Source organism: Atta colombica, unplaced genomic scaffold (genome assembly GCF_001594045.1).
Source record: "Atta colombica isolate Treedump-2 unplaced genomic scaffold, Acol1.0 scaffold189, whole genome shotgun sequence".
Classification (NCBI taxonomy): domain Eukaryota; kingdom Metazoa; phylum Arthropoda; class Insecta; order Hymenoptera; family Formicidae; genus Atta; species Atta colombica.
Window position 1 is genome coordinate 2,789,703 of NW_017259281.1, and position 13,466 is coordinate 2,803,168.

General features: G+C 33.1%; 1 protein-coding gene and 2 non-coding genes across 5 annotated transcripts in view; 2 read left to right on the plus strand and 1 right to left on the minus strand.

The window, feature by feature from the left end:
- Nucleotides 1-1,864: 1,864 nt before the first annotated feature.
- Trnam-cau lies at nucleotides 1,865-1,936 on the minus strand. Its single transcript has one exon. It is a non-coding gene; the product is annotated as a tRNA-Met (tRNA).
- A 1,328-nt stretch (nucleotides 1,937-3,264) lies between these two features.
- Trnam-cau lies at nucleotides 3,265-3,336 on the plus strand. Its single transcript has one exon. It is a non-coding gene; the product is annotated as a tRNA-Met (tRNA).
- An 8,272-nt stretch (nucleotides 3,337-11,608) lies between these two features.
- LOC108686761 (uncharacterized protein CG43427) overlaps nucleotides 11,609-13,466 on the plus strand; it is a 69,951-nt gene continuing 68,093 nt past the window's right edge. For all 3 annotated transcript variants that reach the window (XM_018192213.1, XM_018192214.1, XM_018192215.1), the window contains exon 1: nucleotides 11,609-12,013. The gene's annotated coding sequence lies outside the window, so the exon portion shown is untranslated. The remainder of the gene's footprint in view (nucleotides 12,014-13,466) is intronic.

Below are 13,466 nucleotides of genomic sequence, written 5' to 3' on the forward strand. Positions count from 1 at the left end.
TGATTTCAATCTTTTCCAAAAAATTCCTAAAAAGTTACGCAACAAGATACCAATTGACAAAACTTGATCGCACGATAAACGTGCCGGAAAGATCGTGCAATGACAAAATTACCGATATGTCGACCCCGTGGAATGTTAATAAGCCTGTGAGTAGCCTTCTTGGTAATACAATGTCCTCGACCACACATTCCGAACGTATTGTAAGTTGCCATTACTAACCGCAAAACACGTGCGGGTGTAGCTTTCAGCAAACGACGCGAGTAAATAATGGGTGATTGTCGGTACAAAACACAATGCACATCAAAAGTCGTCTACTTTCTACTTTGTTACTTATCTACTTTGTTATAAATTTCTTAAAAAATTTAAGATCATTACTTGTAGAGAAAGTTCAAATAACTGCTACTTCTTTAATAATCTTTTAATTTTCAATACAAAATATATTAATGCTTTCAAATAAAATCGGAATAAAATCTATTCTAAATTAAACAAGAAATTCACTGTTTATTTTCATCCGCAACTTAATTTGCGTAAATTTTATATATAAGATATGTATGTCTTTGATATAAGAATAAATGACATTGTTGTAATTTAACTTGTGCATTTATAAATGAAAAAAAAATATACAATTTTTGTAACTGCAAACATAACAACAAATTCCTAGATAACAAACTCGATAACAAATATTTAGTCATCATGAAAATTCTGTGTATTTTTATCAATACAGATTTAATTTTACTTAATTTTATCAATTAACATAAAAATTAATATAAAATTGATATTAACTTTTATATTTTATAACAATATTATTATAAAATGAAGAATAATATTTTATTAAATAAAAGCGTTTAATTTTTAATTTAAAAATATTAACGAAACAACTTTCAAAATGAAAAAAAAGATGAAGCTGATAGCTAAACATGCAGTTTAAAATACTCATACGGACAGAAAAAAAAAACATGTGTAAATAAAGTATGATGGGAACAGCGTACTTCGCAAAGTAAACGTCTGAAAAGAATTCCATTCTTTTGAACGTCCTTTAGACATTCCTTCAAATGTCTTTCAGTCAATCTTTCGTGATGTTTGGATTATAAGTGTTTCTGACATTTCTTGTAGATAGCACGATGTAATTCAACGTCAGAATTATTACTGATACATTTCACCGAAGCATTAAATGTCAAAGCAACACATAGTTTATCGATTTTTTTTTGGCATTCAAGTTGATAGCGATGTGCCGGTATATTAATAAATAAGAGTCTAACTTAACATCATAAGATGAAAGTCAACTACCCGTTAAACGTTACTTGTTTCATCTCAAATGAATATAAAGAAGCGTGATATCCTTGTCTTGTCATTCGAATGATTTCAAAGTCGCGGAATCGAGAGCACAAATCCGCACGCATAATTCTGTAACGTTGGTCTCAACATCGTTGCAGAATTGTGTACGTATATTTCTCTAATATTAGAAAATGTCTCTATATAACATGTCACAAAAGTGACATGTTGAAATCTAACTAATTTTTAATTCCGAGATCTGTACATAATTTCATTAATACGTACGCGTCCCTATAAACGAAGAAGCACGAGTGAGATTTTTAGATTAGAATAAAAAATTACATTAATTGAATAAACTACAGTGTGAAATTACGAAACCTCGGTGATATAAATACAATAAAGATGTGATAACATAGAGATTTTAGATTATAAATCTTTAGATTACAAATAATCTCTGTGAAGTTATGATTATAAGATTCAAAATTTAAAAAACAAAATTATTTTTTTAATTAATAATGGAATTTTTTTTTGTAATAATACATTGAGTTTCTCTGCAAACATTTATCTAATAAAAAAGAAAAAAAATATAACCTAGCAGAGCGTGGTTTCGATCCACGGACCTCTGGGTTATGGGCCCAGCACGCTTCCACTGCGCCACTCTGCTGTCTGTACGATGGTGTTGAAAGAATATATATAAGAGTTATATTTAAAAAGAATCTGTTAAAAAATAAGAATAGTTATTTATTTCCAACATTAATTGTAAATATTGTTGTTGCATCAGATGCAACTACTTAAAAAAAATTTAATTTTTTTTCGATAAAATAATTCAGCTAATAATTAACCTTCAAGTAGATAAATAGTTAAAAATTTTTTAAATATTCAAGTGGGGTGCTCAGAACATATTCCAAAAAATTTTTCTTTTATAGTTACACTTTTATTAATATATATGTTGTAAATTTATGTTATAAATTTACATTTGTTATATCTTATGAAATAGAGGAATATAAAAATAATAAACTTTAAAAGTTCTTAAAAATATATTTTTTATCTTTCTTTTTCAGTAAAAGATTTTTAATAATACACTTTTTCATTTTAATTTTCAATCAAAATTAATTACTATAAAACGCAAGTCAAGAAAAAAATTTTTTAATATATAAATATTCTAATAATAAATAATAAAACATAAATCAAAATTTCATTACGACATATATAAAATATTGAATAATAAATAAAACAAATAGTGAATTACAAAGAGTTATTAAAAAATTTTATTGTTGCCTAAAAGTATAAAATATTTACTAAAACTATGCTTAGAGTGCCTATAATTATCTTCGGAAGGATCCCATTATAACTATTTACAGCGCCCGATGCCTAAAGTTTTCCAAGTGTTGTGACTATAGTATTTTCCAGCAAGAATGTACAGTGTAACCAGAGATAAACCTGCGAGTATCCTGATCTTTTTCATATATCAAATCTCGTAGAGTAACATCGTTTTTATCTCTTCTATGCTATTTCAACTTTAATTATTCTTTGTTTAGCCCATTCTTTGTCTAGCCCACGTAACAGCATGAAAGAAAACCAAAAAAACACAGATATTACCATACGAGGTTTAATACACGAAAGGGTCGGAATAGTCACTCTTAGATTTCTCTTTGGTGTAACAGTCAATTATTTCATTCTTGTTTAATGTTGACACACAACAAGGATTTAATGATTCCCTGTGTTGTACTGGGTGCTTTCCAGCAAGAAACACAGATGACACAGTGTAATGCAATGAATCAATACATTTTTATTGTTTGCCACTGTTAAAGAAAAATAAATAATCACTGTATTATACTATGCTTCTTGCTGGAAATCAACTATGTCCTTGCTGGAAAACGCTCTCTATGAATGGTCTAATCGCAACGTAGTTAATCAATATTTACATTATCCCACCTATCGGCTTAAAACTACCCTTCTATTTATTCACCCTTTGCAGAGACATACTCAAGAAGCAGAGTGGCGCAGTGGAAGCGTGCTGGGCCCATAACCCAGAGGTCCGTGGATCGAAACCACGCTCTGCTAGTTTTTTTTAAAGGTTCTTACAAAAAAATTTTTACTCTGAGAATCTAAATAAGTAAAGTGATTAGACTTAAAAAATATGAAGAGAAAATCTTAGTTAACGTTTATTATATGTAAGATTTTTCAAACTAGACTGTTTTGACATATTGCAGAGAGTTTTGACATATTGCATTTTACATTCCCAGAATAAAAATGATACGAATCGAAATTTTTCGAATTTCATGTTATGTGCAAATTGTATTCTAAATACATCAGCCTTCGATTAGAAAAAGTTGAATTTATATATCACAAGTTGAATTTAAATAGAAAATGAAAAGAATTGAAAATAATCAAAAAAACCTAAATCAAATGACATAAATCAAAATATGGATAGTTTTTAGGAATCAAATGATAACAAAATTAATATATTACTTCTTGATTTGAAACAAACAATTTGTTATTAGCTGTTTAATTAAGTATATTTAATACTGCTGTCAATAATTAATTTTAAAATACATAATTTTTTCTCTCTCCCGACAATTTCATACTATTTAGTATAATCTCATTTTTCTTGGAGATGCGATATGTTCATTTGACACATTTTTAAATATTTAAATATTTCACGTTGCATAATATTGCGGCTGTGACTTTGAAATTCAAAATTGAAGAGGAGCGGTGCAATAGCTATGTTCTAAAGTCCCGTAACCCCGTTAGCGATCGTTCCACGTGTACATGCACGCGTGTGCGCGACATCGAAGTACAAACGACTGGGGATGCCATTCTTTCGTCATTGTCGCTCCGAGAAGGATTCGAGACGACGAAAGTTCAGGAGTTCACCGGAGTTCACAGACATAAATTCGGTGGGTGTCATGCCCGCCGCAGAATCCGATCAGTGCCTCGTCCTTCTTCTTTTCTTAAACACATCAATGTTGGTTAACTGTAAACGTAATTTTTACTGAATTCTCACTTCTTCCCAGAATTAGAATTAGCGGTAGACGAAGAACACAAGTTACAATTAAAATTAACCAACGTTGATGAAACCGGGGTTTTAAACCGCTGTTGGGCGCTCACGTAACTGGCATTTTCTGCTTACTTCGTTCGATTATACGTAAACAAATTTCTTGAATATACTTTCTCCCGTTAATTATCGATTAACCGGTTGCAATCTGGTTAAGTAATGGTAAATCAATTTAGCTTGATATCGACTTGGATGACATTTTCCTGCCTGACTTTATTCACGCGTTCTACGGGATCGTCTGATTTATAGTAAATCTGATCGCGCGCCGATATGTTGGTACCGATACCTTTATATGCATATGTGGCAGTTATTTTTTGTATGTAAGTATGCGAACGACACAGTGTTGTCATGCAACAGCGCGATGTCGCATAAATCATACGTAAATAGAAATGAAAAGAGGCAAAATAGAGAGAAAGCGAATGGACGGCATCATGCGAGCGGACGCGTGCAATCATCACCGTAACAATAGCGACTGGCTTACAAGGCGCGTGAATTTACGGCACTCGCATCTAGTTTTCTAAGGAGGAATATCAACGCATATGAACGATAGTAGTTCATAAAGGTGCACTTTTACACATGCGAGCAGCAAACGAATATAGTGTATGTTCATGTGCGTTCATAGTGAAAAGGTTCCTCCGCTGTTACGAAGAACTTCCTTCGTCAATAATCTGTCTACCTACGCGTTATTCAAGGACTCGTCGATTACTTCATCTGATTCGAATATTAAATCGAGAAGTAGATTCAAATGTTGGAATACTCAGTGAATGAAACTAGCCAAATAATATGTACACATCTATCACATTTACGTATCATTATTATTCGTTATTACTGAGAAAAAAATATTTGATATTTTGTGACTTTAATTATATAATTATGATTAAAAGAGCTCTATTTTTGTAATTATTTCTATAATGTTAGTAATAATAATTACATTTGCATATATAGTTCTACCAAAAAAATATTAGCATAAAAAATGACTATAAATTATAGTTAAATTATAATAATTGTAATCATTTTCAATTATAATAATTGTAATCATTTTCATTGTGTGAATTTTACTATTATTTAACAATTATGATTTCTATATCGTGTCAGTTTCGCGTCGTCTAATTGATACTTTAAGTCTTTGGGCTTTGGATCTGCGATTTGCATTGAAAGTATCTGTAGCAATAGCTTGTTGTAAAGTCGGTCGAAGCTTAAAACATGTATCGAGTGCCGAGATCGGCATTGCGCGATCAGAGCCCCTTCACGAGTACAAATAAACATCTCGAGCTATCCAGGTGCGCTTCCCTTTTAAGATCTGGGATCTGAAACTAGCTCCTATACATGCTAGCTATCATGGCATGCGGCTGCTGCTACTACATCATTAACACCGTGAAATGATGTACTATACCTCTAAAAATTTTTGCGGAAAAGCAATTTTCTTTAAAAAAAAAAATCTATTATTAAATTCATTTCAGAAGAAATTACATCAAATTGCAGCTAAATATGCGCACATCAAAATATTACAGAAAATATATAAAACAAATTGTAATAGTCAATCCCATAATAAAGAATTTTAAATTTAGTGGAAGCTTTAATAAATATATTATGATATAAATAAAAAAATATTTATTAAATATAAAATTTATATAAGTTGTTTTCTATAATATTATATCCCCAATGTAAATTAATGTTTCAAAAATTTTCTAATTCTTTTTATATTTTTTATTGCTGTAACATCTAAAATATTTTGAAACAACTAATATATAATTTTAAAGAAGAATGATGTCAGTTCCCTCAGTGTGATATAAATTGTAAAAATAAATTATAAAAAAGAATATTATAAAAGCACTTCATATAAAATTGTAGTTCGATAACTACATTGAGAAAAATATTCTGATTGTACAACACACAAACTACAAATAAAATGAATTCTGATTATATAAATCAGAATTCTGGTTATCGTAATTGAATTTTTGGTTATTTTGATTAAATTTGATAGATTTAATTATAAGTGTCTGATTTGTATCTTTTCTTTTAATTGAATTCTACCAAAATTCCAATGTTACAAGACATTTTTTCCACTGTATTCTATGCAATCTCAATCTCAATAAGTAGATTATGAAGCCTGTTCTTTTTGACTGAATTTTTGCACCAATGCATCTTTCTTCTTCTTCTTTTTTTCTCCTGAAGAAAAAAGAAAGAAAAATGAACTGGTGCAAAAGTTCAGCTAAAAAGAAAGATCTATTGCTATAAATCGCTAAAATGTTGAATAAGCATTTTCCTCAAATATAATCAAAAAGTATTTTTTATTACAAAAAAGTATTCCATAATTGAATTTTGACGATTACTCAATCTACAATCAATCTCGCAAACATATCCAATGAGAAAAATATCTAATTGAAAATGGACGAACCAGATTCTAATAGATAAATGATATTTTCCAGCAAAAGACACAATGTAATCTAGCAATCATTTCATCTTTATTTAACATTGGCAAATAATAAAGATGGAATAATTCGCAGTGTTATATTATCATCTATGTCTCTTGCTGAAAAACATCCTACATCAATTAAAATTCCAGTTATCTCAAACAGAATTCTAGTAGAGTTAATAAAAAAGTTCTGACTCATCCATTTTCAAGCAGAATTAAAAATAATCCAACCAGATCCATTTTCTTCAGTGCAGATCACTGCTGTAGATCATTGCGAGATGCCGAATAGGCACATAAAGCGTAACAAAGTAAGGCGGCTTAGGCGGCTGCGACTGCAGCGGGCCGGTAACTCCCCCGATGCAGTTCCTGGTGACGTCTGACTAAGCGTTCTATTTCGACTCGCACTCTCGGAGGCCGCGTGACTAATCTACTGCGCGCATACATCAACGCAGGTGGAACTCATCCGAGAATGTCGCGTTTCGAGATTTGGATTAGTAGGCGAGAAGGGGCGCACACGGGAAATGTTATTACGACATTGTGCTCGTAACGCCCATGCACGATCGTTACTCTGCACAATACCTTGTTTTTGTGCAATTTAAACCTCAGCTGCAGATCTCCTCTACGTGATCGACGCGATGCGTGACGCAGTGAATGTTCTACGAGATGCACAAAGCTCGCGAGGACGGTAAAACGGAATCATGCGTTCTTCTCTTTTAGAGTGAATCTCACTCCAAAGAATAAAATATTAATCTTGAAGTTTGAACATTGAGTCGCTCCTTTTCAAGATTGATTCAATAATATTCATTCGTTAGTATGAGATTTTATTTCAGAAAATTTAGAGAATTGAGATACTTTTTATGTCGCCGTGGGGTTACATCACATTTTTTTTAGTGAAAAGTGATGAAGTTCGTTGCATGACTATTACTTCGTGAATAAGCAAATTCTGCGACCGCTTGCCGAGAAATGGAGAATGTGTTTACAGTATCGCTTTCGTCGAACAACGCGACGGGAATAGGAATAAGCGATCGCCAACGGAAGTTGAAAGATCACTTTCGTTTGTGCTCTTCTTTCTTCTTATTGGATCTAGTGAAATTTTTTCGTGGTGGCGAACGCGCGTATTCGTCGCGTAAATACGAAATCGGTAGAAAGTTTCAGTTTCGAAAACAAAGCGCACATCACAAATCGCTATGCAAACTGCGTAGTCCGCCATAGACCGGCACTCGTTACAGCACATATTTTTTCTCGAAATCAAAATGCGAGGTGTGACGAGAGCAGGTGCTTGGAATGCTAAATATATTTAACACGTATTGAACGAGACCTGTGATGGGTCAGCAAGAGTAATCCACCGATAAAAAGCAAACGTAAAGATGAATACGATTAAGAAGACTAAAATAAATTCTATTTTTTTCATTGTGATTTCAAATACTTACATAATATTGCGCCATTCTTTAATTTTATCACTTCATTTTAGCGAATAATAATTGAAATACTGTTAAGATTTTTATATCTTGGTTTAATCAATTTAGATTTTTCAAAATCAATATGTAATTGTTATCATTTAATTTTTTTATATTTTCAAGAAAAATAATATAGTCCAGCATATTTTAAACTTACTCATTAGCACACAATTAACGCATTAAACTATTAGATAATGTCCTTGCAAGAAAATTTCTTTGATGATAAAATATTTTAATTAAATTCTCTCAGATTAAAAATTACGCTTTAAAATAATATAAAGAAAAAAATCATATTATCAAGCATACTTAGCAATTACACTGAAAATATAGTCAATTTTAATAAATATTTAGTTGAATATTGCCAAATAACTAAATATTTATTAAATATAAAGATATATTTATTTGATACAAAAAATGTTAATTTAATTTAATAATCATTTTTTTTATTGAACAAATATTTACTTATTGTAAGTAAATGTAGTTCGCAGTATTGAACTAAATATTTATTAAAATTAATTATATTTTTTTCAGTGTGATAATACTTTTAAAGGTATTTTCTTCAGTGCCAAAGAATTTGCGGATTATCGCCGTGGAGTGATCCATTGCTAATGTCATTGTTTCTTAGCAATACTTAGCAATATCAGCACATTATTAGCATACTTACACTGAGAAAACAATTGTTTATTCGACTAAATTAATTTAGTGTCTATTTCTTTCGTTGGAAACTATGAAAGTCAAATATAATATGTTTGACTTAAATATACATTCTTAAATATACATACTTAAATATACATTCTTCATAAAAAAAAAAATAAAGACGAACTGGATTAATTTAGTCAAGCAAACAATTTTTTTCTCAATAAAAAAAATAATGAATGCATTATGTAACAAAATATATCTAGGTATATATGTACGAGACGATAAAAAATTATTTACTTGAGATTTGACATTTCTTAATTTCTTTTATCATCATTTTTGATATATAATATAAAAAAGTTCATTAGCGTTTGGATTTTTTCGCTCGAGTATCTTCTATTCTTTCAAAAAGTAAGCAATGGCCTACCTCAATTATCTGAATTCCTTCGATCCTTACGTTTTTCATTCGTCCAAAGATGAAACAAGCCTCGCCCTCGGCGTTTCCAGTCTGGCGAAGGAAGGGAGAAACGCACGTGTCGCGCGTTTAGGAAAGGACGAGAACCGGGATCTGAAACAAAGGATTTAGATAGGGAGAGAGAAAACGGAGAGAATGCGGCGACCATCTTCCTAGTCGTAATTTAAAGTACAAGCTGAAGAACACGAATAAGACATCGATGTTGTCGATCATGCTGTTCGCGAACACGAAATATCTTCCGCTGTACAATTATTTATTTTTAATCCTTACACGCTTTTCTCATCCTTTATACTATACACAATGAGTCATTTGTGTTCTGGATTAATTTTCATCGCTTTAACATATATAAATTAAATGAGAAAATTATTAAATAATTCTTACATATACTTAACATCTTTAAAAAATATTTATAAGGTTGTATATTTAAAAAGTTGTATAAATATAATATATATTATAACTAATTACTTGATGCTCCTAGTTTTTTGAAGAAAAAAAAATGTGAAAGACATGAATGATCCAATTGTGTATACTAAGAGTTAATTATAGATATAAGAATATTTCTCGAATAGAATTATGGAAAAAACAGAATACTAATTAATCTAATACTGTAAATAAAAATCCTGTACATTGAAGAATTAGCATTTAACTTTCTGGAGCTGACAGTAAGCCTACGATTATCTATCAAAATTAAGGGCGAAACACTTTTGTGTAATATGTAATATATAATATATGGAGTACAAGAGAATAACCAACTAAAATCCTTTATGACCGGTAATATTGAATTCCTGAGGAGAAGGGAAGAGGTAATTAAATTTCTCAATCTTTTTCTCAATCCTTTGAATCATGTTCTTTTAATTTCTACATGGCAAAAATAGCTACTCTAATATTATTTTTTAAATAAAATTATTAATGAACTCTTCCATATTTAAATTCTCGACAATGTCTTGGTGAACATTTAAGCGTTTTTGAAGTATTGTCGATCGAAGATAACATTTTAAATATCTTAGGGTTTAGATTTAAAAAATGATTTTTTATTGAAATAAGACCACACAGAGATCGTTCTGTTCAAATGTGTAAAAGAACACGAATTGTATACTCAGATACGATATCTCGGGAATGTTTTATAAAAATTGTATTATATCCTTCAAGCAGTGTATATTTGTTAACAAAAAGAAACCTCAAATAAGTATTACATTTTTGTGAATTTAAATTTTTTGAAAAATTTTAATTTAAATAATACTTTAACGTTTGACAAGATTGGTGTTCCACACCTTGGATATTTACAAGCAAGTGTGTATATGGAAATATCCATACATTTCATACTGATATCATCGGCTCTGTAAATAAATATAAATTTAGGTGTAATTTAGAAAATAGCAAAAGACAGCCACTAATTAGAAAATATAAATGTGTATAGAAATTGTAAACAAGCTTTCTTCTTGGCAAAAGCTGAAATAAAAAAATTATTCTCTTTTTTTTAAGACTATCTTCAACAATATCGAAAAGAGAAACGATGTAACTGTGTTTACTCCGTCCACTTTAATAAATTCCAGCAGCGCATAGCCATATTAGTATCGTGAAGTAAGGATATGGATATGGCTGATATATTTTTTTTATAATGTTGCGGCGATGGATGATGAATACGCGTTTATCAACCGATTCGGATCTTACACAGGACTTTCAAGCGTGACACAAGATTATCCTCTCATCTTTGGCTTCGCGTTCCTTGTTCCGCTCTTGCGGAACCTACATCGTACATGCATGAACGAAGGTATCGTACCGTATATATTTTTCCGCGGGGTTACCGTGCTCCGGAGATCTCCAACAAAGAACCTTCAAAGTCCTATGCTCCGACGATGGCGATTGACGCGATCCATGAAGTCTGCTTGCCGTCGCAACCAACAATGACGGTCGTTCGGCTTCATTTAGCAAGGAACAGAAAGTGACGAATTGTTACGGAGTTAACGAGATAGGTCGAGGATGAGAAGGTAGGTATGTAACGGCCGTAAGAAAACGGGAAGCCACCGCGAGAAGCCTCATCCTCCTCCTCTTCTCTTTTCACCTTCCCCGCCATCTCCTCGTAGTCCTCGTTCGGCCTCGACCTGTACAAAAGTTCGTCGAGGTTGCCGCGTACGAGGTGATCCGAAGACAGCCGAAACGATCCGAACGTAGACTGCACTCACCCGCCGGCCGTAAACGCCGAGTAGTGACGAGTCTCGCCGAGCCGCGGCGTAAATAGTCGAAGTTGCGGCCGCGAATCAAACAACCCTACTCGCTCAGTTCCTCACGGTAAACCGGCTCGATCGGTTCTTTCGATTCGTTTCTCCGCGCTCCTGTCTCTCTCTTCCACTATCTCTTTCTCTCTCTGCCTCTCTCTTTCTCTCTCTTCTGCGCTCGCGCTGACGGAGAGCGTTCTTGATCTCTCGTGCGCCTCGGATTCTGCGACTAACACAACGCCAGCGGCAGTGATACTCGGTTCCATCGGTGCGGCGAGAGATCGTGCGCTTCGTCGTCGTTCCGCGCTTCCTGCACCACCGGATTCAAGTGCGATCGATAAGTTGGTTTTGACAAGCGCACGGACCCGGTGAACCGGCCAGCTGCCCGCCCGCCATAACTTCCCGTCGCACCGCGTCTCCGCAGTGAGGATCGTTGGATCGTCCGTCTGTGGATTACTCGACGCCAGGAACCTCTCTCGCAAGGTAAGATATTCGAAAACTCGGATAGCCAGCAGTGCGTTCTAGCCATTGCATGTATGATACGCATGATGTATCGCTTATCTTCGTTGTTTATTGAATATTAAAGAATAAAATAATATATCATGCGCATCATACGTGAAACGCAATGCTCAGCAACTTTGATTGCACTTGATGGGACGACAGATCTACGAATCGTGTTGACCTACGAACAGGATGATTAATCGTCCCGAATTTTGATAACACATCAATTTTGATTTTTGGTTCTCTATAAAAGCATTCCGAAAGATTGCTATTTATCCCGATTTATAACGTAAATTGATATAAAATTTATATTTATATAAACGCGAGAGTCGTGTGGCCCCGATAATTTAAGGTTAATATTCCAAAATTGAATCAAGAATCTGTGTTTTAAATCATAAGCCGTAAGAAATTGACCAATACAATCGAATGCGAGGAGAATAATTAATTGTGATTCGTCCATTTCTTATGACTTAAGGCTTAAAAAGCTAAGGTAAAGTTTGTTCGCGTCATATGCTCTGACATGCTCTAAAATGCTCCTACTATGGCATTTACTCATTCTAACGCACTCATTGAAGTGAGTAGAAGCTATAACAGAAGCACATTGGAACATGTTGGAACATGCGACGCGAATAAACCTTATCTGTACTCTACCTCTAAAGACAGACGATAAGAATTAAAGAAGAAGACAGATTCATGAAAATCGCACGCGAGAGTTTAGAAAGGCGTACTACGCCGGCGGTCGAGGCGGGTGGACGGGCGAGTGAGCGTGTCTACGTTCCGGAAAGAGATCGTACGCAATTCTCGTCTTAGCGACTACCGTGCTGTGCCCTCCACCAAGTCGCCGTCTGACCCAAATCTGCTCTTAATTCGTTCGTCCGTCTCGTCGAGAATCCCGGTTAGTACGATTGGTCCACGAGAAGTATAAATGCGATTGTACTCTGCGGCGCCTGAGGGTGTCTGGCGCCGTAGGCGTGTGACGGCAAAAGCGCAGACGCCGTAAACCTCTGTTTTATCTCCATCTTTATTTTATCTCGAATTTTTTGTCACACGGTGACGTTTTCTCTCGACCGAACATACTCATGGAAAGCAATGTAGAATTTTTACGGCGAATTAATTGTGTAATTATATCGCCACGTAATGAGATGTTTCTGGACGATATTCATATTCTGATTTTAAGCTAATATTGTATGTTGTACGAGAAATTTTTTAAGCCTGAATTGAATAGCTAAGTACCTCTCTGCCTTGCAGTTAATTAACACACTTGAAAAATTTATATTATGACAAAAACGATATTTTTCTTTCTTTCTTTGTAACTTTATATATTGTTTAAACTCAATTTTAAGTGTATGCAATAGTGTTGTTGTTGTTGTTGTTGTTGTTGTTGTTGTTGTTGTTATTATTATTATTATTATTATTATTATTATTATTATTATTA